Genomic DNA, 23,052 nt, shown 5'->3' with positions numbered 1-23,052 from the left:
TCGCTACCTCGGAGATGCTATGTCCCATCGCTCGTGCGCCGACTATAACACCACGTTCAAACTCACTTAAATTGTGATTAACCTGCCATTGTAGCAGCAGTAACCGATCTAACAACTGCATCAGACACTTGTTGTCTTAAATAGGCATTGCCGGCTGCAGCGCCGTATTCTGCCTATTTACACATCTCTGTATTTGAATACGCATGCTTATACCAGTTTCTTTGGCGCTTCAGTATATTAATAAGGATACATCAATATAAATATTAATATCTTTCATTATGTTTAAACTGAGAGTTACACTATGCCCAAAAGTAGTTGCTACAAATTTTCCAATTCTAAGTATCGCGCTTAGTAAGCGAAAGTTTCTCCGGGAAACTCGTCAGAGAACTACGGTCTTCCAGTCCTGTACCGAAAAGAGTTCCTTCCTCCCGGTCGTAATGTAAACTTAAAACTCTCCTCCGAACAGGCTTTGGAAGGCCCAACGGCACCGTTCGGCCGCCGTGTCATCCTCAGCTCACAAGCGTCACAGGGATATGTAGGGGCACGTGGTCAGCACATCGCTCTCCCGGCCGTATGTCAGTTTATTAGACAGTGAAAGGTCTCTGTTGGATTCCTTTCATGTTAGTTTCTTAAATCTGTTGTCATTTACGGCATACATTCCACTTCTAAGTTTACTGTGGTGTTTCTGACTATCTGGGAGGAGACTGAGCAGTGGAACGTGTTACTTTTACACATAATCAAGAACGATCTGTCACACTGCTACACTTTAAAACACAGTTTATATGTAATTCATGTCACACAGTCTCATACGGAACCTACATCCGCTCTCTTTTATGTACTGTATATGATAAGATACTGTCATCCCTCTTCCCTTTTGTGTGAAAGGATGAATGAGCAAATTTATTTCTAGTTGCATGCTTGATGGTAGCAAACAAGCCTGTCTGCTAGAGAACAGTAGGACCAACGTCGGAACAGGTAGCTACGCTTTCTAAAGGCAAAGAGGTTTCTATTCTTAGTATGGTCCTGTCTGTCCCTTGTCATGTTGGTATAGGAAGCTGCCTCTCTGGTCACTTCCGTTTGTATCTGTGAAGCACCCTCGGTAGGGGCCAAGGCCAGTTTGTCTGCGGCGAGCGTCTGAAGTGGTAAGATCTCTGGCTAAGCGCGTCTCTGCTAAGTCCGTAGGACAATGGATTTCTTAAGTTCAGCCTAACTGAAAATTTAATCACCTTTATTTCAGGTTTAGATCTAAAATATGTTATCTTAAATTGCAACGCAATGTAAGCCGAGTGTGAAGTTCAGAATATCTTCCAGTATTCGCTTTGTCACTACTTTGTGAGTAAAGTGGAACCACGTGTTGAAGATCCACAACTCTAACTAAGATCATCAATCTTAAATGCGAATGTGCATGAGATTATAACGTCTCGTCTTGACAATATTTTTCAATATAGCAACTTTTCTTTATGTTTAACCCACTTGGGGTGTACTTTGTGAGACCAGTACTACGGGCTTATACCATTGTTTGACCCATCAGGTTAATAGTAAGACGATAGTAACCAGTTCAAGGTTTTTCTTTTGTTAATTGCTTTTCTATGTAATTTATTTTAATTATCAAACTTATTGTGGAGTTACACTCTTTGTGCAAACCAAGTTGACCACGTGAAGCATGTAGTGTAATCACCAAAGTAGCCCTCAGCTATTCTTTTCGGGAAGATTTCACAGAGAGTTAGTATGAATTTAGTATACCAGTGTGTGGTAATTTCATGACAGACATCATTGCGCTACGACCATAACTTCTGTGGGTGAAAATTGAATCGGTTGGGTGTGGTTGATTTCCTCTTGCATATGTTTCAACGTTCTTTGTGTGTTATTTTATGAATGCAGTGTTGTATGCAGTCTCCCAATCGTGGCTCCATATTTGGTGTGTTCCGTAAGACTACAAACTCACATTTTCACAATCCTAAATAAGGCACCAGTTTAGTTATGAATCAGGTTTAATATGCTGAACTTTTAGCGGAACAATGATCAATGTTAAAATAAATGTCCAAATATAAACTGATTTAGTTATTTCTATTTAAATTCTCTTTATATATATATATATATATATATATATATATATATATATATATATATATATATATATAATCACCAGTTGTCGTAAGATGACTATTAAAGGATTATAATTAATGTTAGTCTGGTTGGGAATTTGGTAAGCTAGACTGGATACTTGGTGAAACAGTTGTCCAATAATGGAAGGTTAACTTCCCAAGATAGCTCACAGCTTTTAACCCGTTTTATTGCCTTGAATATCACCACCGCTTTCAGAACAAATTAAAGCATGAACATTACAACCGGAGCCGCTACTTCTCAATCAAGTAGCTCCTCAGTTTGCCTCACAAGGACTGAGTGCACCCCGCTTGCCAACAGCGCTCGACAGCAGGTGGTCACCTATCCAAGTGCTAGCCAGCTGGACAGCACTTGACTTCGGTGATTTGACAGGAGTCGGTGTTACCTCTACGGCAAGGCCGTTGGCCAGCCATAGACTAACTACAACAAATTCTATTCAGCTCTGTACACTTTGTTTCCGCCATTGCAAGCAGAATTGTCAGGTTCTTCCTTCGTGCAGCCTGCCCACTGCTGTGTTAATATCTATCGCCGCACAGCGCACTCGAGACCCAACCTTTGGAGGACGACAGTGGTTGACTACCCATTGACTCCTCTCCCTTCCAGTTCCCATTCCCTGATACATACTCTTGGCCTCTTCACTCTTTTGATTGGTTGTCTCATAAACGTCCACAGAGACATGCTAACATTGGTCACTTGCCTCACTTTTATCTAGTTGCCTTTCTTGTTCCTTTCAGGACAGTTACCTGGTTTGGCTCTCGCTTAGAAATTACAAATATTACCTTTAAGAACACTTTGCAGCTGTTGGTTCACATCCGTTCGATGTTTGCAAGTGGCCTCGGTGGTCCCAGAGAGGCTGCGGTTCCATAACGACTCCAGGCGTCGCATAGGCTTTACAGCAAACATCTCCGTGAACTACACTACTGGCCATTAAAATTTCTACACCATGAAGTCATGCAGATGATAAAGGGGTATTCATTGGACAAATATATTATACTAGAACTGACAGGAGATTACATTTTCACGCTATTTGGGTGCGTAGATCCTGAGAAATCAGTACCCAGAAAAACCACTTCTAGCCATAATAACAGCCTTGATATACCTGGGCATTGAGTCAAAAAGAGCTTGGATGATGTGTACAGGTACAGCTGCCCATGAAGCTTCAACACGATACCACAGTTCATCAAGAGTAGTGACTGGCGTATTGTGACGAGCCAGTTGCTCGGCCACCATCGACCAGACGTTTTCAACTGGTGAAAGGTCTGGAGAATGTGCAGGCCAGGTCAGCAGTCGAACATTTTCTATATCCATAAAAGCCCGTACAGGATCTGCAACATGCGGTCGTGCACTATCCTGCTGAAATGTAGGGGTTCGCAGGGATCGAATGAAGGGTAGAGCCACGGGTCGTAACACATCTGAAATGTAACGTCCACTGTTCAAAGTGCCGTCAATGCTAACAAGAGGTGACCGAGAGGTGTAACCAATGGTACCCCATACCATCACGCCCGGTGATATGCCAGTATGGAGATGACGAATACACTCTTCCAATGTGCGTTCACCGCGATGTCGCCAAACACGGATGCAACCATCATGATGCTGTAAACAGAAACTGGATTCATCCGAAAAAATGACGTTTTGCCATTCGTGCACCCAGGTTGGTCGTTGAGTACACCATCGCAGGCGCTCCTGTCTGTGATGCAGCGTCAAGGGTAACCACAGCCATGGTCTCCGAGCTGATAGTCCATGCTGCTGCAAACGTCGTCGAACTGTTCGTGCAGATGGTTGTTGTCTTGCAAAAGTCCCCATCTCTTGACTCAGGGATCGAGATGTGGCTGCACGATCCGTTGCAACCATGCGGATAAGATGCCTGTCATTTCGATTGCTAGTGATACGAGGCTGTTGGGATCCAGCACGGCGTTCCATATTACCCTCCTGAACCCACGGATTCCGTATTCTGCTAACAGTCATTGGATCTCGACCAACGCGAGCATCAATGTCGCGATACGATAAACCGCAATCGCGATACGGTACAATCCGACATTTATCAAAGTCGGAAACGTGATGGTACGCATTTCTCCTCCTTACACGAGGCATCACAACAACGTTTCACCAGGCAACACAGGTCAACTGCTGCTTGTGTATGAGAAATCGGTTGGAAACTTTCCTCATGTCAGCACGTAGTAGGTGTCGCCACCGGCGCCAACCTTGTGTGAATGCTCTGAAAAGCTAATCATTTGCATATCACAGCATCTTCTTCCTGTCGGTTAAATTTCGCGTCTGTAGCACGTCATATTCGTGGTGTAGCAATTTTAATGGCCAGTAGTGTAGTTAACTTTGTTGTGTTTGACATTCCTCAGGCGTTTTTACTTAGGTAAGCCTGCCTCCCGGCTTCCCAGAAATGCCCCACAATATATGCACCGTTTACACTCTTTAGGCGAAGACTATTATCCAGGAAGATATTCTCATGGCGACCCAGCTAGTAGGCTTTCCGTATTCCCCCTCCAACCTCCAAATGGAAGTTTGTGTGTGTATGTGAAGTCCAATAAGTTTCTTGCGTATGTGTTGAATATGGTGTCCTGTAGCGCAGATAATAGGACTTTTGGAAATGCAGCTCCGCTGAAATCTCAAGCACGCGAATTTATATACAGATTGCGAGTTTGGTTTGAAAGGGAAAGGGACATTGGTGGGTCTTTGATACCACTGAGTAAAATGTCTGACAGCATCGAACATGTCTGCAGCGACAGTGAAGAGAGTCACAAATGATAAAAGAGGCTGCCAGTTCATCTGGTAGCGCTTTTATTGTGACGCCTGGGAAGTCAAGGAGGAGAGTGCGTTGTATGACTGAAGTAGACAACTTTGACGAAAGTGCTGTCAGCCGACATATATAAGCGTACTACAGCAGGAAGGAGTACCCGACAGTTAAAAAGTTGATGGCATCACTGTCGAGCAGAAGGACAAGTCTTTCCATTGTTTTAAAAAAAATGCCTTCCGGTAGAACAAGTTTTCAGTAGAAAAGGTACTGGTGGAACTTGGAGATATTGTAGCATGGAGATGTTTCCTGTGTGAGTTACTTGCAGTGAATCCTGAGAATATAATATGGATTGTCGAAACCGAAAACATGGGTCAACGTGCCTCATCCAAGATGCGTCGCGTGGATAGACGATACCTGCCACGGAACTATGAGGTGCCAACTGGTAAGGGAGGGCGACTAATTATTTTTCATGCTGGCTCTGTGAACGGCTTCACAGGCTGCGACATGGTCGCGAATTGGACAGTGACTAGAATACAGAATAATTTTCCTTTACTTCACGTATATGGTCAAAATTTTTTTTTTGTCATCAGACTACCGGTTTCGGTCTACAGTGATCTTAAGATGGTCATTATAGACCGAAACCGGTAGTCTGATGACAAAAAAATTTGTGACCATAGACGTGAAGTAAATGAAATTTATTCTGTGAACGGGTTTGTTCCCGGTGCTACGATCAAGTTTCAATATTTTCAGCATTTAAGTACTTAAAAAAGAAATGACTTTCAGTCACAACGAGGAAATGAATGCTGATACATTTAAAGCTTGTTCGTCACTCGTTTGGTATCAAATATCAGTTCTGGTATGATTTTGTAATGGACGACATGCCGTACCATTCGTGTAATTAAATAAGGCACCAACGGGTACAGCAAGGAGAGATGAAATGGTCTGCTGGTTGAAAGATAATATAATTTACTTTCAACAGAACATGCGAAAATGGGAAATTCTGGAATTAGTGAAACGTTAAAAGCCACGGAAGACGCAGTATGTAATTTATACGTTAGCAGAGAACCAAGACCACAAAAGATACACATCATCCATCTCACCACTGCCATTACAACGCCATCGAACTTGTCTCCGCTCAAGTAAAAGCAGATGTCGAGGAGCGAAACAAAACTTCTACGTTGCGAGACACAGGCAGACCGGTAAAAGGAGCTGTCACACGAACAACGCCAGAAAATTGGAACAACGTCGAGAACCACATGTGGAAAGAGATTACAACGTCGAACGTACAAGGAGGCGTAAGAATAGAATCCATACAAAATATTGTAATTTATTAAACAGAGGATGATGTCAGTAGCAGCGAAGGTACCGAAACCTGTGTGGTCGTAACATTATTTGTTTGTGTGTTCGTGGCCCTGAGCACTATGGGACTCAACTGCTGAGGTCATTAGTCCCCTAGAACTTAGAACTAGTTAAACCTAACTAACCTAAGAACATCACAAACATCCATGCCCGAGGCAGGATTCGAACCTGCGACCGTAGCGGTCTTGCGGTTCCAGACTGCAGCGCCTTTAACCGCACGGCCACTTCGGCCGGCTTTGTGTGTTCGTGTAAGGAGACAAACACTGCTAGCGATGTGAAAAAGCATTTGATCAGGGAACACATTGGTCAGTACAATGCTGTCAACAAGTGTTGTAACCGCGACCGGAACAGTCGCAGGGTTGAACTGACGAAAAACGCGGTGGGACTAGCGGAGCGGCCCGCGAACAACAACACAACGGGAGAGGACGGACACGACCAACGAAGGACCTTACGACAACAACAAGGACGAAACAGCAGAGTCAAGAAAACCTAACTAGACAACCACGTCCACTCGTAAACAAAACACGAAAGTAAATACGCTGTCTAAGTCGAGGCGATATGTCATGAGACGTACGCAAGGTTAGACTGGCTGGCTGAGGGTTTTTTTTTTTTACTTTATTGTAATTTGGCACCTTATACAAGGTGGGCTGGCAGCGGCAATTTTACACCACTCTTCAGCCGCAGTCAGTACAAATAGAGATAAACAAAGAAGACACATCAGTAACAGAACATAATGTTGGTCAAAATAACAGTAGACACAGAAATTAAAAAAAAAAAAAGAAAAAGAAAACACGAAGCCGTTCACACGCGAAGAAAACGAAAGACTGTCTGCACTGTGCACGAACACTGATGATGGTGACGATTACGTGAACGATGGAGCGTGGGCGGCGAAAAACACTAAAGCACAAACACGGCGGCACACACTCAAAACTGATGGCGACGATCTCCGGCGCGCTAATGTTCACGAGGCGTGTGTGAGTACGGGGACCTGCCAAAAGAGGAGAAGAGGGTGGGGGAAAAGGGAGAAGGGAGAGTTTAGCTGCCAGGGGCAGAGGAGATGGGGGGAGGAAAGAAGGTATTGGGGGGTAGTGGTAGCCCGGGGAGGGGGGGGGAAGGGAGGAGTGAGAGAAGGGAGGGAGGGTGCCCTGGAAGGGAGGGTGCCCTGAGGAAAAAACACAGGACGTGGAAGAGGAGTATCAAAGTTGATAGGAGGGGTAGATGGAGGGGAGGCGGGCATCATCAGGGAGGGGGAGCTGGTGGAACCCACCTTGGGAGAGGGTAAGGAGAGTGGAGAGATGGAGACTGGTGGGACATGGTAAGACAGGTGCGGCAGTGGACGGGGGTGGGAGAGGATGGGAGAGACAAGCGGGTGAGGGGGATCAAGTTTACAGGAGGTGTAGAGGATCTGTATCCATTCGAGGCAAAGGAGGAGGCGGGGGAACGAAAGAAGGTCGTACAGGATCCGCATGGGGGAGGGGACGCGGATGCGATAGGTGAGGCGGAGAGCATGGCGTTCGAGGATTTGAAGGGATTTGTAAAAGGTAGGAGAGGCGGAGATCCAGGCAGGGTGGGCGTAGCAGAGGATAGGGCGGATGAGGGATTTATAGGTGTGGAGGATGGTGGAGGAGTCCAGATGCCATGTGCAGCCAGAAAGGAGTTTGAGGAGACAGAGTCGGGAGTGTGCCTTGGCTTGGATTGTCTGGAGATGGGAGGCCTAGGAGAGGCGACAGTCAAGGGTAACGCCAAGGTACTTAAGGGTGGGGGTGAGGGCGATAGGGCGGCCATAGATGGTGACATAGAAGTCGGGGAGACGGAAGGAAGGGGTGGTTTTGCCTACAATGATCGCCTGGGTCTTGGAAGGATTGACCTTGAGCAACCACTGGTTGCACCAAGTGGTGAACCGGTCAAGATAGGATTGGAGAAGGCATTGGGAGCGCTGCAGGGTGGTGGCGACGGCAAGGAAGGCGGTGTCATCGGCGTACTGGAGAAGGTGGATGGGGGGTGAAGGCGGCGGCATTTCCGCCGTATGCAAAAAGTGCAGAAGAGGAGAGAGGACGGAGCCTTAGGGCACACCGGGCTGGCTGAGCAAGAGGCAGGCCGCTATTGGCCGCTGCAACCACATGTTCCACTGTGGCGCCCTCACTCTAAATGCGGGCCAGAAGGCGCGCGCCGCCACAGCAAACGGCGCGATGGTGCAGAGACCTCTAGGGGTCTTCGACGTCCATGACGTCTGGCGGGGATTCAAATTCCGCGGCGCGCGGTACCAGAACAAGACTGTTGCAAGGACTAAGATCTGTCACGGCATTTCCCTGTCGAATACTGGCAACTGCGCTGACAGCTACTAAAGCTTTCCTCTCGCCGTACGTAGTATCAAACATAGTCGGTAAGCTGAGAAAGAAATTTCTGAGAATGTACGCTCAGAACACAGCATTGTATCCATAGACCATAATAACATAGACAGCGCATGTCCCTATCTCTGCCGTGAAACGCTTGAAACCAAGATCTAAGTCACGTGACTCTGGACAGAAAGCTGAGCTGTCATTATCCGTTTTTTGAAGTGGAGTGGATGGTTACAGTTTGTCTCATTTATATCTGAAATCAAGTATTGATTCTAACAATTCAGCGAACTGTAGTACAACTCTTACACATGTAGTAGTCGCAGTTTCTCCAAAATTCCTGATAATAAAGCAGTGGTTATAGTTTATACATATGGTCGAATTGAAGTGTGTTGACAGTTCTTTTCAACAAGGACAGATTCACTGTTCCTTAGCGAATACTTACTTTTTTTGTTTTTTTGTGAATTCTCATAGTTCACCGCTTCCACAGGTGTGGAATACAAAATAACAATTTCGCAAACAGCTTTAATTTTCAAACGATTCCACAAGAATATGTGGAAATGTTTTAGTATGTTTTGTAAGAAAGGAAATTCATTTACGTGCATAATATTAGGCATTTACATAAAATAAGCTCATATATTTTCTGACTTTTGCTTAATCCAGTACAGATACCGAAACGATATCAAGATAGGAAGCGTAATATATTACAAAACAGTGATTATACTGGTGTAGTGAGCTAGATATTAATGATACGTCGGTTCAAAAGCTTATTCAATGACCAAGTCTTACATCCAAGGACCAACAACCATCCTAACTTTCAACTTATGGAAATTTACTCACACAACTGAGATTTTTGTCACTTTACCTAATCTGTAGGATACAGAAAACGACTTATCTGAGCATATGCCAACTTCTTTACTTCTGCATCTAGTAAAAAGCACAACAGCATAACATTGGATCTGTAAAAAAAGTTTCATAAATTGTGCACTATAAATGCATAATGACGTACTCGACTTTGTACCCCGAGTCACGTGGCTTAGATGTTGGTTTCAGTAAAATGACGTCATGCGCAGTCTATGTTATCTATCATCTATGATTGTATGGAACTGAAACAAGAACTTTAGAAAAAACAGTAAAGAAGAGAATCTAGGCGTCTGAGATGTGATGCCATAGAACGATGCCGAAAACTAAGTGTACTTACAAGATGATAAACATGGAGATTCTCTGGAGAATCGGAGAGAATGGGTGCATGTGGGAAACATTCACAAGAGGGAGGAACAGGATGGTAGGACATGTGCTTATATATCAAGGAATAACACGCCTAGTACTTTAGGGCATTGTACAGCGTATAAACCGTAGAGGACGACAGAGATCACAGTAAGCTCAAGAAGTAATACAGGACGTTGGTCTTAGGTGTTCCTCTGAGTCGAGGTGGTTGGCACGGGAGTTCTATTCGTAGCACCAAACCAGTCATACAGGAGAATGGCTAAGTTTAATGGCTACTAAAATAAAACGGCTGCGGTAGCAAGTTCTTCATGTAGACAGCAGAGGAAGCTAGCGCGCTACCGAAATGTGTCATGCCAGCTTGGTAGTACATTTAGAAGGCATTAACGTGGAAAGTTCTTATTGCCTTACTGGGTGTCGGTGTGTTTGAAAAGAAGCTATAGGCGAAAGAAAGTGAAATGATTTTCAGTAGTGAGAAAGTCTAGTGGAAAGCAGCATCGCAGGTTCCTTCGTGACCATTCTGGGAGTCCAGGGCGCCTCTGCGGTCGCATCTGAGCCCGGACGCGGGCGGCGACTGTACCCGATCCCCGGTTAAGACCCGCGGCTCAGCAGATGCCCACCTACTCGCCTACCTACCGCACACACATAACACTATATTTCACGTCCGGTGACGATGACGTGATAAAGACTTGTTTACATTAGGGTCCCATTTATTAGAGCGTGATTAATCGCGTCGCCGGGCCGGTGAAAGGCGCGTCCCACGGCCATTGTGGGCGCACGGCGCGCGCACCCGGCCTGGCGGGCCAATAGCGGCCGCGACCACCCCTGCGATACCTCGGCGTCGGAAAATGCGCTCGCCGCACTGCCACGACGGACGACGGCTACCAGCGTCTGACCGTCGCACCGAAAGTGCGGCCTGCTGGCGTCGTGTGGAGGCCGCCCTCTAACGGGCGTTTCGTTGTTCATGGGAACATCCTCGTTTGTTGTTGTCGTTTCTGACAGGCCTCGCACAGTGACAATTGTGAAAACGGCAACAAACAGAACAAGTGGTCACTTGGTCTTTACCGATGAGATAATATCAGGGCTGTGAGAACTGTAAGTTATAACAACAAAAGTAAAACGAAAAACGTTTGCTGTTGTCGGTTGTCGTTTCTGACAGGCCTCGCACAGTGACAGTTGTGAGAACGGCAACATACAGAACAAATGGTCACTTGGTCTTTACCGATGAGATAATATCAGGGCTGTGAGAACTGTAAGCTATAACAACAAAAGTAAAACGAAAGACTTACACTAGACGATTCTCGGAGTAAAAGCGATAAAAATCAAATTAAATTCCACTTATAGACTTCATTGTATTAGTCAGTTTCCTAAGCCTGAAAGAAATCCAATATTCAACACTAGATTTGCTAATTGATATGCGATTTTAAGATGAAATCTATAAGGTTACCAAGACGCATATCATAAGGAGCGATCAAAAAGTTTCCGTTTGAAGGCGTTTCTACAGTACATGTGAAACGTAGTCCGACTCGAATGCAGCTATACAGGATGAACATTAATAAGACCGACAAACTCCAGGGACGAATTCCTGACTGGAAATGGAGGGAAAAAGGTCCTACGAATAAGTGTCTGGAAACGCATCGTTGCCACAGCAGATGGCGCCGACGAATGGAAGTTCCTCTGACCACGTATCGTGTCTGTTGCCCACAGTAGACGATTATGCAGATTGGTGATGCCAGTGCTGGTAAAGGGTGCTATGTCGACATGACAGAAATCTCATTATTGTGATGGTCTGGTGCGAAAACCAGACAAAATCCTTCCCACAGAGGAAAACCCACTGCTGATAATCGTTGCACTCGCTGCATGTGATAGGGATAGTAACGGGTGTCACGCAGGATATACATAATCGTACTTAGTCTTACAGCATGTTGGCGGGCCACTGGCTTGGAGCTTGCACTAGGGTCCATCTCAATATCCTGTAGAACCAGACCTACAAATCTGATGTGCGCACAGTCTGCCACCTCCTGCACGTTGATCTGTCTGAAACGGTCCATGATGACACAAACGCTCAAAAAGGGCTAAAAAGTTGTGTACTGTTCGAATGGTTCAAATGGCTCTGAGCACCATGGGAGTTAACTTCTGAGGCCATCAGTCTCCTACAACTTAGAACTACTTAAGCCTACCTAACCTAAGGGCATCACACACATCCATGCCCGAGGCTGGATTCGAACCTGCGACCGTAGCGGTCGCGTGGTTCCAGACTGTGAAACATCCCCTCAGAAAATTTTTTATAAATGACTGTGCTGGAAAACCTCTACGTTAGTTGATTTTCAAACAGCTGAGCAAAGCTGAACGTACTCAGACATTTCTCTCTTTACTTATTCTGATTAACACTAAACTGACACACAATATTTTTAGCGCAACGAAGTCTGACCTTCAATAATCCCTACAAAAGAATGGCCCTGACCAGCAGTAACCTATACCTTTGATGAATCACTTACTTCACAAAAATCTTCCTTACTCAAACTACTGCAATACAGCGTGCGCCAATACTTCCAGCTAAATGAAAGATTCTAACTACTGAAGGCACTAACTACTGATAAGCATAGCTAGCAAATGAAAGATTTTGATAGAGAACAAACAATGTATTTATCTTAATAGTGTTCAAAAGTCATCATAGATGTATATCAGTTCATGACATCCGGTTTTACAAATTTCGTTTTTCTGACGGACACACGTCTACATCGTCCGCTCTCAAAACTCTGCCATCTGTCTCCCCACATCCACCACTGCTGGCGGTTCACCTCCAACTGCGCAACGCTACGCGCTGTTCACGTCCAACTGCCCAACACTACAATAGAGAATATTCCAACAAAGCCAACCAGCCACAGACTGCACACAGCACAGTCAGTGATTTTCATACGGAGCGCTACGTGGCATTACCAACATAGAGACCTAAACAGTCTACTTACAACTGTAGCGCCTAGAACCGCTAGGCCACTCCGGCCGGCGTGTGTGCTGTGGTTGGTGTCTGTGAGGGTACTTGTTTTGGTATAGCCTTGCTGCCTCTCGACTGTTTTCAAATGTTTGGCCTTACACAAATACCATCTCGACTTGTTCCCGACATGAATAGGGGATCATTCTGCTGCTTAGGGTAAGCTGCATCAATAACATAGCGTGCAATCGAGGAATACACGGCACGTGGGCGGAGGAACTTTGGTTCGTCAGCGCCATCTACCGTGGCAGCGATTCATTTCCGGATACATGTTCACAGGACCTTTTTTCCTCCATTTCCACTCAGGAATCCGTCCCTGCAGTTTGTCAGTTTTATTAATGTTCACCCTTTATAACCACATGTAGGCAAAGGATTAGTGAAGCAATCGTATCCTTCAGACAGAATGCAGCAAATACGGAAACCATGGCGATGTTATTACCAAATTCTCCCAAACAGGAGGACAAACGCGGATAGACATTCATCTGGGAATCAAGAGTGTGTATGGGGCAGCGTGTCTGTCGAAAACCGCCTTTGTGAAAGAGTGCGCCAAGTTCTGTACGACAAGGGGTGCTGCTGCTACATGATAACGCACGTCTCCATATCGCAAATCTCGTAACGCTGAAATTACGCCAACTCATGCGGGAGACACTCGAGCACCCATCCGGTTATAATACCTTCGGTCCCTTCTAAAAGTCCTTACAGCGTTGACGATTCCTGTCGGAGGGCCCTGTGCAGTTGGCAGTTACGGACTCCTTCATATAGTAGGTCCCAGTGTTTTTTGGTGCGTCGGTGGGATCATTACCTCAATGCTCACGGCGGATTTACTGGATTGTTATGCTGATTCTAGACTATATGGCCTTCCAACGGAAACTTTTTGATAGCCTCTTGTATTCTGTGATGGATAATCTTACACTCACAGACACAGTACATATTTGCTTGTTCTATTTTACTCGTATGAGTTATGACTCTGCTGTTTGAGAGCTCATAACACCAAACGGCGAGTGTCCTTGAGAGACAAAGGTATCGTCAGGAGTGTCCCAGGGAAGTGTGATACGATCACTCTTGTTCTCTACGTATAGAGTGGACCAAAAATCCGTTAGCATTTGAAAATTCAGTACTTCAGGAAATAATGTAAGTATAGATATAAAAATTAACATGTGCTTTGAATGACGTGGGGTTTCATTGATACACAAAAAAGGTGCTCAAAGTGACTACTAGCAGACGCTATATATAATACAAAAGAAATAATAGCGTAACAATTGATTTTTAGCAAAGACGATGTTCTGTATGACCAATGCTGAAATTTCAGCCACCATTCATGAACAATAGTTGTAATCGAGAGACGATGTTATGAACAGCACATCAGTCGGCGTGGTATGAAATTGCCATCGGATGTTTTCTTTTAGCATTCCTAATGAATTCGGGCAATCACGGTGGACTTCACGTAACCTCACAACCAACAATCACACTGCATGCGACCTTTTTTTTTTTTTTTTGGCTCCAAGCACTATGGGACTTAATGGGACTTAACATCTGGGGTCATCAGTCCCCTAGACTTAGAACTACTTATAGCCAACTAACCTAAGGACATCACACACAGCTATGCCCGAGGCAGGATTCAAACCTGCGACCGCAGCAGGAGCGCGATTCCGGGCTGAAGCGCCTAAGTCCGCAGCCCGTGGTCGTGCGGTAGCGTTCTCGCTTCCCGCGCCCGGGTTCCCGGGTTCGATTCCCGGCAGGGTCTGGGATTTTCTCTGCCTCGTGATGACTGGGTGTTGTGTGATGTCCTTAGGTTAGTTAGGTTTAAGTAGTTGTAAGTTCTAGGGGACTGATGAGCGTAGCTGTTAAGTCCCATAGTGCTCATAGCCATTTGAGCCATTTTTTGAAGCGCCTAGAACCGCAGGGCCACAGCGGCCGGCACGCGATCCTTGCCGGACGATGTGTGCAAGAGATCTTCCGCAGGCTACCAATAAAGGATGGAGCGCCATCCTGCATAAAAGTCTAACCTTCCAACAGATGCTTATCATTCAAGTTAGAGACTACATGACTCCCACTATCACTACAGTTATACACAGTTCTCATGTGTCAGCTCAGCATGTTCCTGTCCAACGTCATCTGTTGGCGAGTTCGCAGTTCTTTTCGTTTTCAACAAAGCTCCATGTCATTTCAGGCACGTGTGTCAATTTCTACCTCCCTGCCTACATTATCCTGCGAATTTGTGCATTTTCAAGTGTTAACGGACTTTTGGTTACCCTACACATAAGCAATCTGAGTATCTGAAGGATAGACTGAGCAGTAATCTGCAAAGTGTATGCTGACGATGCAGCACCGCACAGGAGAGTTGTAAGGTGACCATATCCTCGCAGAACTCAGATGTCGCCTCACATTTTTGTTAATGCACAGATGATTCAAATTCTTATTTACAAGTGGAAACGTAAATTGGCACCTGACCTCAGTGACCCTTTGATGTACCTCTTTGATTGTAAAAGCATCGTGAAGAAAGTGGACTATGCTGAAAAGTACTGCACTTCTCTGACGATTTCTTGAAAAGCGGACGTTCTGTCGCTGTCAGTCACTGCGTGCTGCTCACTTGATTACAACATGTGACGTAAGTAGTCGCACGAGGCGGAATGGGCCGCTAAGTCAGTACGAGACGACAGTGGCAGTGAAGGGGACGACGTATGACGTGAGACTGCGTGCAAAGTAATGATAAAATTAACATTTGGAATAGAATGGCGAGAGTGTAAGAAAGACGCAAGTATAATAAACAAAATAGTGAAGTAAGTACAGAAGTGATGTCAATGCCCAACAAAATGTCTGACGGGATGGAAATAACACGAGACTGTTACCTGTAGAAGATAAATATATAAAAAAGATTAAACACTTAATTGCGTTGGCGCTGTATTTGTATATTAACAGTTGGCGCTAACAAAGCAAATTGAACAATTACAATTTATGACTCAAAACATCTAGTTGCGGGACATTTCTTTAATTTTATCATCCACCCACAAAACGTCATCATGAAAGGAGCGACTCGCTCAACAGTACTCGCCGCCACCTGGTAGGAAAAAAATGTAAATGACGTTTGACTAGGGCCTCCCGTCGGGTAGACCGTTCGCCGGCTGCTTGCTCGTCAATGGGGATGAAATGATGATGATTAGGACAACACAACACCAATCCCTCACCGAAGAAAATCTCCGACCCAGCTGGGAATCGAACCCGGGCCCTTAGGATTAACATTCTGTAGCGCTGACCACTTTCTTTTTTTCAGTTTTGTTCGGTAGATTTCGTTGCGTTTGCTCTGGGCGGACGTCACAAGACATCCGTTCAAGATGATAGTTGATTCCTTGATTCAGTTTTTTTTATTACAGAGAGCACGCAGCCCTCTGACCGAAAACGCTGAGCTACCGTGCCGGCAAATACAGCGTGATATGGATAGAATTTATGCTTGGGGTGATGAATGGCAGCTTGCTCTAAATGTGAGAAAATGTATGTTAATTAAGATGAGTGGGGAAAATCATCCCGTAATGACCGACTTATGGTATTAGTGGTGTGTTACTTGACATGGTCATGTCAGTTTGATATATAGCCGTAACAGCGCAATGCAACATCAAATGGAACGAGCACGTAAGGTGGTTGACATCGATTTAATAAGAGAACTGTAGGCAAGTGTAGCTCATCCGTAAAGGAAACAGCGTACGGAACACTTGTGCCCCCCTCTCTTGGGTACTGCTCAAGTGCCTGGGATGCCCACCATGTCGGATTAAACAAAGAGTTCCAAGCAATTTGGAGGAGTGCTGTTAGATTTTTTACACGAGAGTGTTATGGATATGCCCCGTCATATTAACAGGAAACTGTGGAAGAAAGAAGACGTTCTTTTCGTGAAACGTTATTGAGATAGCTTAGAGAACCGATATATTTACGATCTTCTATAGAGCGAACCTCTACCACCAATAGATCTCCAGTTAGGGGAGCAAAAACAAGATAAGAGGCATCAGGGGTGATACGGAAACATATAGACAGTCGTTTTTCCGTCGCCTCATTCACGGGTGGAACGGGAATGACCAACATGGTACAAACGCAACAAATCACGCACCGTATCGTGGCTCCTAGCGTATGTTTGTAGATGTAGACATTAAACAATAGTCATTATTCCGCATTTCTTCTTCATAACGTTTCTATTAATCTTCCAAAATTTATCTTTATTTAGTCTGTTAAACGCCACATGGCTATCCCATGCACTCTGACTATAAATCTGTGCGTCAGTCTGTGATTCGACCTGTTGTGCTGCCAATCATGAACAGCATACCATGGGGCGTCTTCCAACGGGATAACGCTCGCCCACATACCTCTGTTGTAACCCAAGGTGCTCTACGGAGTATCAACTTGTTGCATTGTTTTGCTCGACCACCAGATCTGTCTCCAATCGAGCAGGTATGGGACATCATCGCACGACAACTGCAGCGTCATCAACAACCAGCATTAACTATCGATGTATTGACCGACTAAGTGCAACCGCTATGGAACACCACCCCACAGACCGACTTCCGACACCTAGACGAATGAATGCATGCTCTTTTGCATGCTTGCATTCAACATTGTGGTGGTCACACAGCTTTATAATGACCAGCAATTAACATTTGCAATGATTCATCTCGCGCTTACATTAACGTGTGATCTTGCAACTTTAATCACGTAAATATGCTATCTAGACAAACGTATTCCCGAAATTTCATTACTCTATATTGATTATTTATTGGAGTTGAGATTCTTTTTTTTCGACAGTAAATTTAAAAGTGTACGTCATGTGGGGAAGTGTGTTCCATGTAATGGAACATAAAACAAGAGACAGCCAGTTTAGTGTGAAGTGCAGCGGTTATGCTGAAAAATGGCTTGAGGGCGGACGCCGGAGTGGAGAGCACCAAGCCTCGTTTGTCCGGGGTTTGGAGAACAACAACAGCTCCTTGTGAATGGGAAGGTGGGATACGATTACATGTCGGATTTCGCCGAAGGGACGGCGCCAGGTTAAACTGTTTACTGCTGGGGAGGGGGGGGGGGGGCGGGGGGGGGGCGGGGGGGGGGGAGGGGGTGTCAACGACCCACCCAGCCTTGCAGGCCCGAAAATACTGAAACCCGCAAAAGAATAGGCTTAGCGAATAAGAGCCCTCCATTAAAATTGTGTATATCCTGTATATTGTAAAAAGTAATTCTTAAATTCAAGACGTATAGGCAAAGGAGCCTTCTCCCAACAAGTAATCTGGAAGATTAATTACTTGATCAGAGCCGCAGTTGCTATAAAATGACATTAAAAGCTAGATCATCATGGAGGGAGGTGTCGGTCCGTGACTGGCTGGCACAAACGCCCGTTGTGTGAGCCAGTCTGGAGATGATACCACCCGCAAAATACATTTCGTCCCAGACTGTAAAAGTGTAAGACCTCGTCATCGTCACTCGTGAGCTGGTGGATAGGTTTTATTATAGCGGAGAGCAACAGTGAAGGTTTGATGCAAGAGTCACAGAGTCCCAATACAACCATACCACTGGGGGAGGGGAGGGAGGGGCAAGATATGGGGGAGGGGCAAGACCTGGGGGCATGGCGGATTTTATATATTTTCGAAGGCAAATGGAGATTTTAAATACCTATGAAAAAGTTCCAGTTTTGACCCTGTTATAAACCTGCATAATAGCGACATTTAAATAATTTTTTTTTAAACGAAGAACACCTGATTACACTATTTTTTTTCCCTTTTCTGGAAGCTAGGACAGGGGTGCACGTCCCCACTCGCCCCCAGGTATGGACGCCCTTGATAATTTGTGAATCTGTTACCTGGAACCATTGACACTACTTTTCCCTATGCAGCAACGATTTGTATCCTAATTGTTTTAGTGTAAATAATTAGCGTAAGACATGAATACTATATCAGAAGAGTAAATCATTAGTGCATGGTCCAATCACATTTGCGTGACCACCACCTATGTTCGACGTCAACGTCCAATAAACACTCACAGACGGCACGTGAGAGCACTAGCAGTGGAGCGTATACAATGCGTGCCGGGAGACGTGGAAAAAAGGGCAGTCATTTTCGTAATGGGGAAATGGAGCGATTTCTGACGTCAAAAGGGTCGTTATCACTGGCTTTTGGGCCAAGGGAGGAGGAATTTCCGAAACGGCCAAATTTGTAAACAGTACGCGTACCGTCGTGGTTAAATTACAACGTGCCTGGAAAAATGGTGCTACCCAAAACCGGCCCCGAGACAACAATGCTGCACCAAGAGCTATAGATATTAGGGATAAACCATGGCTACGGAGATGTTTGCGGGCGATTAGACATGCAACTCTTGAGCAACTAACCGCCCGGATCAACCAAGGAGATACAAACAGTGACTCCTCAAACGATCGTTCACCGAACGTTGCTGTGTATGGGTCTCTGTAGCGGGAGCCTGGTTCATGCACCCACGTCGCCTGCTCTTCATCGGTGACAAATGCTGGAAGTTCCACGCCAATGTTGCAGCTGCAGGTGACCTTTTCAGATGAATCACGTTTTATGGTCCATCGGACAGGACGCCACTGACGTGTACGGCCCTGAGGTCGGCGGAATGTTTTCCTTGCATTCCCTGGGTGATCTCGTCATTCTGGAAGGCACGGTTTATCATCATGACTACGCATCTATCCTTTGGGACAATGTTCACCCTACTTGTAATTTGTTCTGCACGATAGCATCTACCACCAGGACAATGTAACATAGTGTACATACGTGGGTCGAAGAGCACCAAGATGAGTTTACCGCGCTCTCCTGGCCACCAAGTTCTCTGAATTTAAACCCAATCGAGAAGCTACGGTACCATCTCGATCGGGTTGGTCGTGCCACGGACCCTCAACCGAGAAACCTAATGCAGCTGGCCACGGCGCTGGTGTCCGATTGGCTCCACATCCTTGTCGGTATGTTCCAGAGACTTAGTGACCCTCTTCCTGCACGCTCGCTTTGCAGAAGGTGATTATTCAGGCTTTTGGTAGGAGGTCACATTAATGTGACTGGGTCGTATAGACACAATTCCTTTGTGGAGTAACATCACACAACAGCTTCAAAAATAACCACTGGGTCCGACCTTCCAAATCGTTTCCTTCTGAAACAGTTTAATTGTGATAAAGAGGACGTCACACTTTTCAGTGATCTAAAACACCCCTAAGAAGCAGTTATAACAAATGCCTTAAAATGAAATAAGCGACTACGTAGTGTACACTCTGAAAAACGAGGAAACCTTTCTTGGTAAATGTGATCTGAAAATCAAGTAACTGCGCAACACTAAATATTAATAACTGCGCTAAAATAAATATTAAATCAGGAGCCCCACTGAATGAAATTCTATTCTTGATTATGACGTGAATAAACAAAGTGTTACCAATACTTGGACAAAATATAAAGCTTATAAATTATAGAGTGCAGCAATCAGTCGTCCTTTTTTAGATTTTATTACGCAAATCCAGATTTCGGATAGCTAGCCATTCTCAGTGCACTATTTTCCATTCTTGATGCATGTATGTCCCTGTAGTTCGGGCGTCAGTCACATTTGTATTCAAAGAAATAACCATTCAGGAAGTGTTTCAGGCTTTTTGATGGATTTAGGTGCTTCATTCCCAGTTTTGTTTTATATTTTCAAAAAACCGTAGGTCTGCATTTGGGCATCATACTATCGTTTCTGCCTTAGTTGGAGGATCTGATTTTGAATTTTCTATTTACTTGTGGCCCGTATTCCTATTAAATTCAGCACTACATCATACTGTTCTCTCTCCAGCCAGTACGATGCTGCTTTTTTCTGTATCTGGAGATCGACTGGGCACATTCAAAGTATTACTTGCACCATCTCAACTGGAACAGTGTCAAAAGCTCCCGTCAACCAAAGGAGTATTCGACGTTGCAACCTGTTAACTATCCATCCTGGTGTTAAGAGCAATAGTCTGTGGGTCTAAGCCCCTGCACAGGATCCCATGATCGCAGTTAAGATAGCGTTATGACACGTTCTTATTGTTTGCGTTGGTAGCTTATAATCGTAAATGGCGAGGCTATTAATTTAGTTCGTCGTGTTCCTGGCTCTCTTGTTCATTTCTGCAATGTGCGTACCATAATTTTGCCGTTCGTCTAAGAAAAGGCCCATGTATCTGGTGATGGACTCATCCTTTATGAACCTGTCGCTTAATTTCATGATAGAGTCTCTTAAAAGATTCACTTTTATCAACATGTATGTGGTCTCTTTAGGCGCAACAGTCAATTTGATTCCTTGGCGCCACCGGTGTAATTGTTGAAGTACTATGTTACATTCATCTCACAGGTTGCATCTGGAGTTTCCCTTCGCAACGATCATCGGGTCATCGATATATGCCACTACTCCTTCGACCTCTTTATTATCCTTTACCTTTCGTTACACCACGTCGAGTACTAGATCCAGAAGCCGCTTAAGGGTAGCCTTTTGAAATTTCCTTTATTAGGGTCTCCCCTCAGCCGACCGGAGTGGCCGAGTGGTTCTAGGCACTTCAGTCTGGAACTGCGCGGCCGCTACGGTCGCAGGTTCGAATCCTGCCTCGGGCATGGATGTGTGTGTGATGTCCTTAGGTTAGTTAGGTTTAAGTAGTTTTAAGTTCTAGGGGACTGATGACCTCAGAAGTTAAGTCCCATAGTGCTCAGAGCCATTTGAACCATTTTTTCTCCCCTCAGCACGACACTGTCACTATGATTCTGCTCTACTAAAAAATGAAGCATTTATCTGTTGCAGCTAAGTAAACGGTAGGAAAGGGATGGTTTGGTTACGTGATAATATCGCGCCATCGGAGTCGATCTTGCAGTCCAATTTTCTTTTTGCAAAGTCCGATTATTATCACAGCTAGTGTCATGCAAATCATCTCTTGCCTTTCACTTTAATATTTCACCAAGCTTTCCTCTCTCCAGCGATAACTTCTGTGCCTAACTTTTTCTAGAATATCAGGTAATTTGGATTTCAGTTTTAACATTAAGACAAGAAATCTATGGTAATACGTCATTATTATACTCCTACGGTCGTCGTTGTGGTATGACCTACCTCTCGAACAATTAACATCAACAGTTTCACTTTATCCATTAATTATCTTTGCGGGATAGGCCTCCATTACACAGCTCTTACATAATTTTTAAAAATGCACCAATTAGCCTCAACATGATAATACAAAAGTTAACGTCACTGAGATCAAAACAAAATAGTGAAAGATCCGGAAACCATCTGGCCGCACCGTGTACGACTCACAATAAAGACTTGAACAAATTGCTCTCAAACGCCATCAGTCCATTAAACAAGATCAATTCATGGCGTACATTAACACTGAAAGCTGACTGTGTTTGTATATCACAGTGTAAGCTCACCGTCTATTCGTTTACATTATTTCTTCTTTTTCTACCATGAAGATCCGCAAGCAGTACAGACAAATACAGCCAAATTACCAAATGACACAAGCTTATTTGTTGCGCCTGCTGACCTTCATGCCAATGCTCAGTGTAAACTGGAAACATTACTGCAATTCCCATTTCACTTGCAGGTTATCACTAGAAGGACCGGGGATTTCGATCTGCCTAGAACCCGTCATTTTGACGGGCACAGTTTCATTTGTTGTTTTTAAAAAAGTAAACACATTCTAACATACATCAATTTATTTCAGACAAGTTTACTAGGATACAGTTTTGTTATTTTCGGGAGAATTACATGGTACAATGAACATTTCATACCTAAAAATGAATCAAAACATCATGTAACTAAATGTGGAATGGATAACTTTCCGTAGAAAAGAAAACCACGTGTTTTAACATAAATATCTGAAAAGCACTATACATTCCAGAAAAAACATTAGTAATCCTGCTTTTACTTATTCAAAACCACCTGCTGCATCGTGACACCTCACACAGTTGTATTGAGATTGCCTAAACATGGTCCGCAAACATACTTGCCACAATTTATACGTAAATGCTTTCTTCTATTCTTTCCTCTACACTCTCTAGTTTGACAAGTGTTTCCAATGTTGCAATGTTGTGATACTGTATTAGGAAGAATACCGTGACCCTTGTGGCCTTATATGCAGAAGCGAACTCTTCTGCCAATATGTATATAAACAGATACCTGCTTAATTTTTCTCCTGTTACTTCCTTATAAAGTACTCAAGCATTTAAGCTGCTAAGTCCAAGACGTTGAAAAAAACGTGCATGGGCCATCTGCGGCATCCATACTTTACAGTGTAAAGCCGAACTATT

Source organism: Schistocerca americana, chromosome 2, assembly GCF_021461395.2.
Source record: "Schistocerca americana isolate TAMUIC-IGC-003095 chromosome 2, iqSchAmer2.1, whole genome shotgun sequence".
Taxonomy (NCBI): domain Eukaryota; kingdom Metazoa; phylum Arthropoda; class Insecta; order Orthoptera; family Acrididae; genus Schistocerca; species Schistocerca americana.
This window is presented reverse-complemented; position numbering follows the sequence as displayed.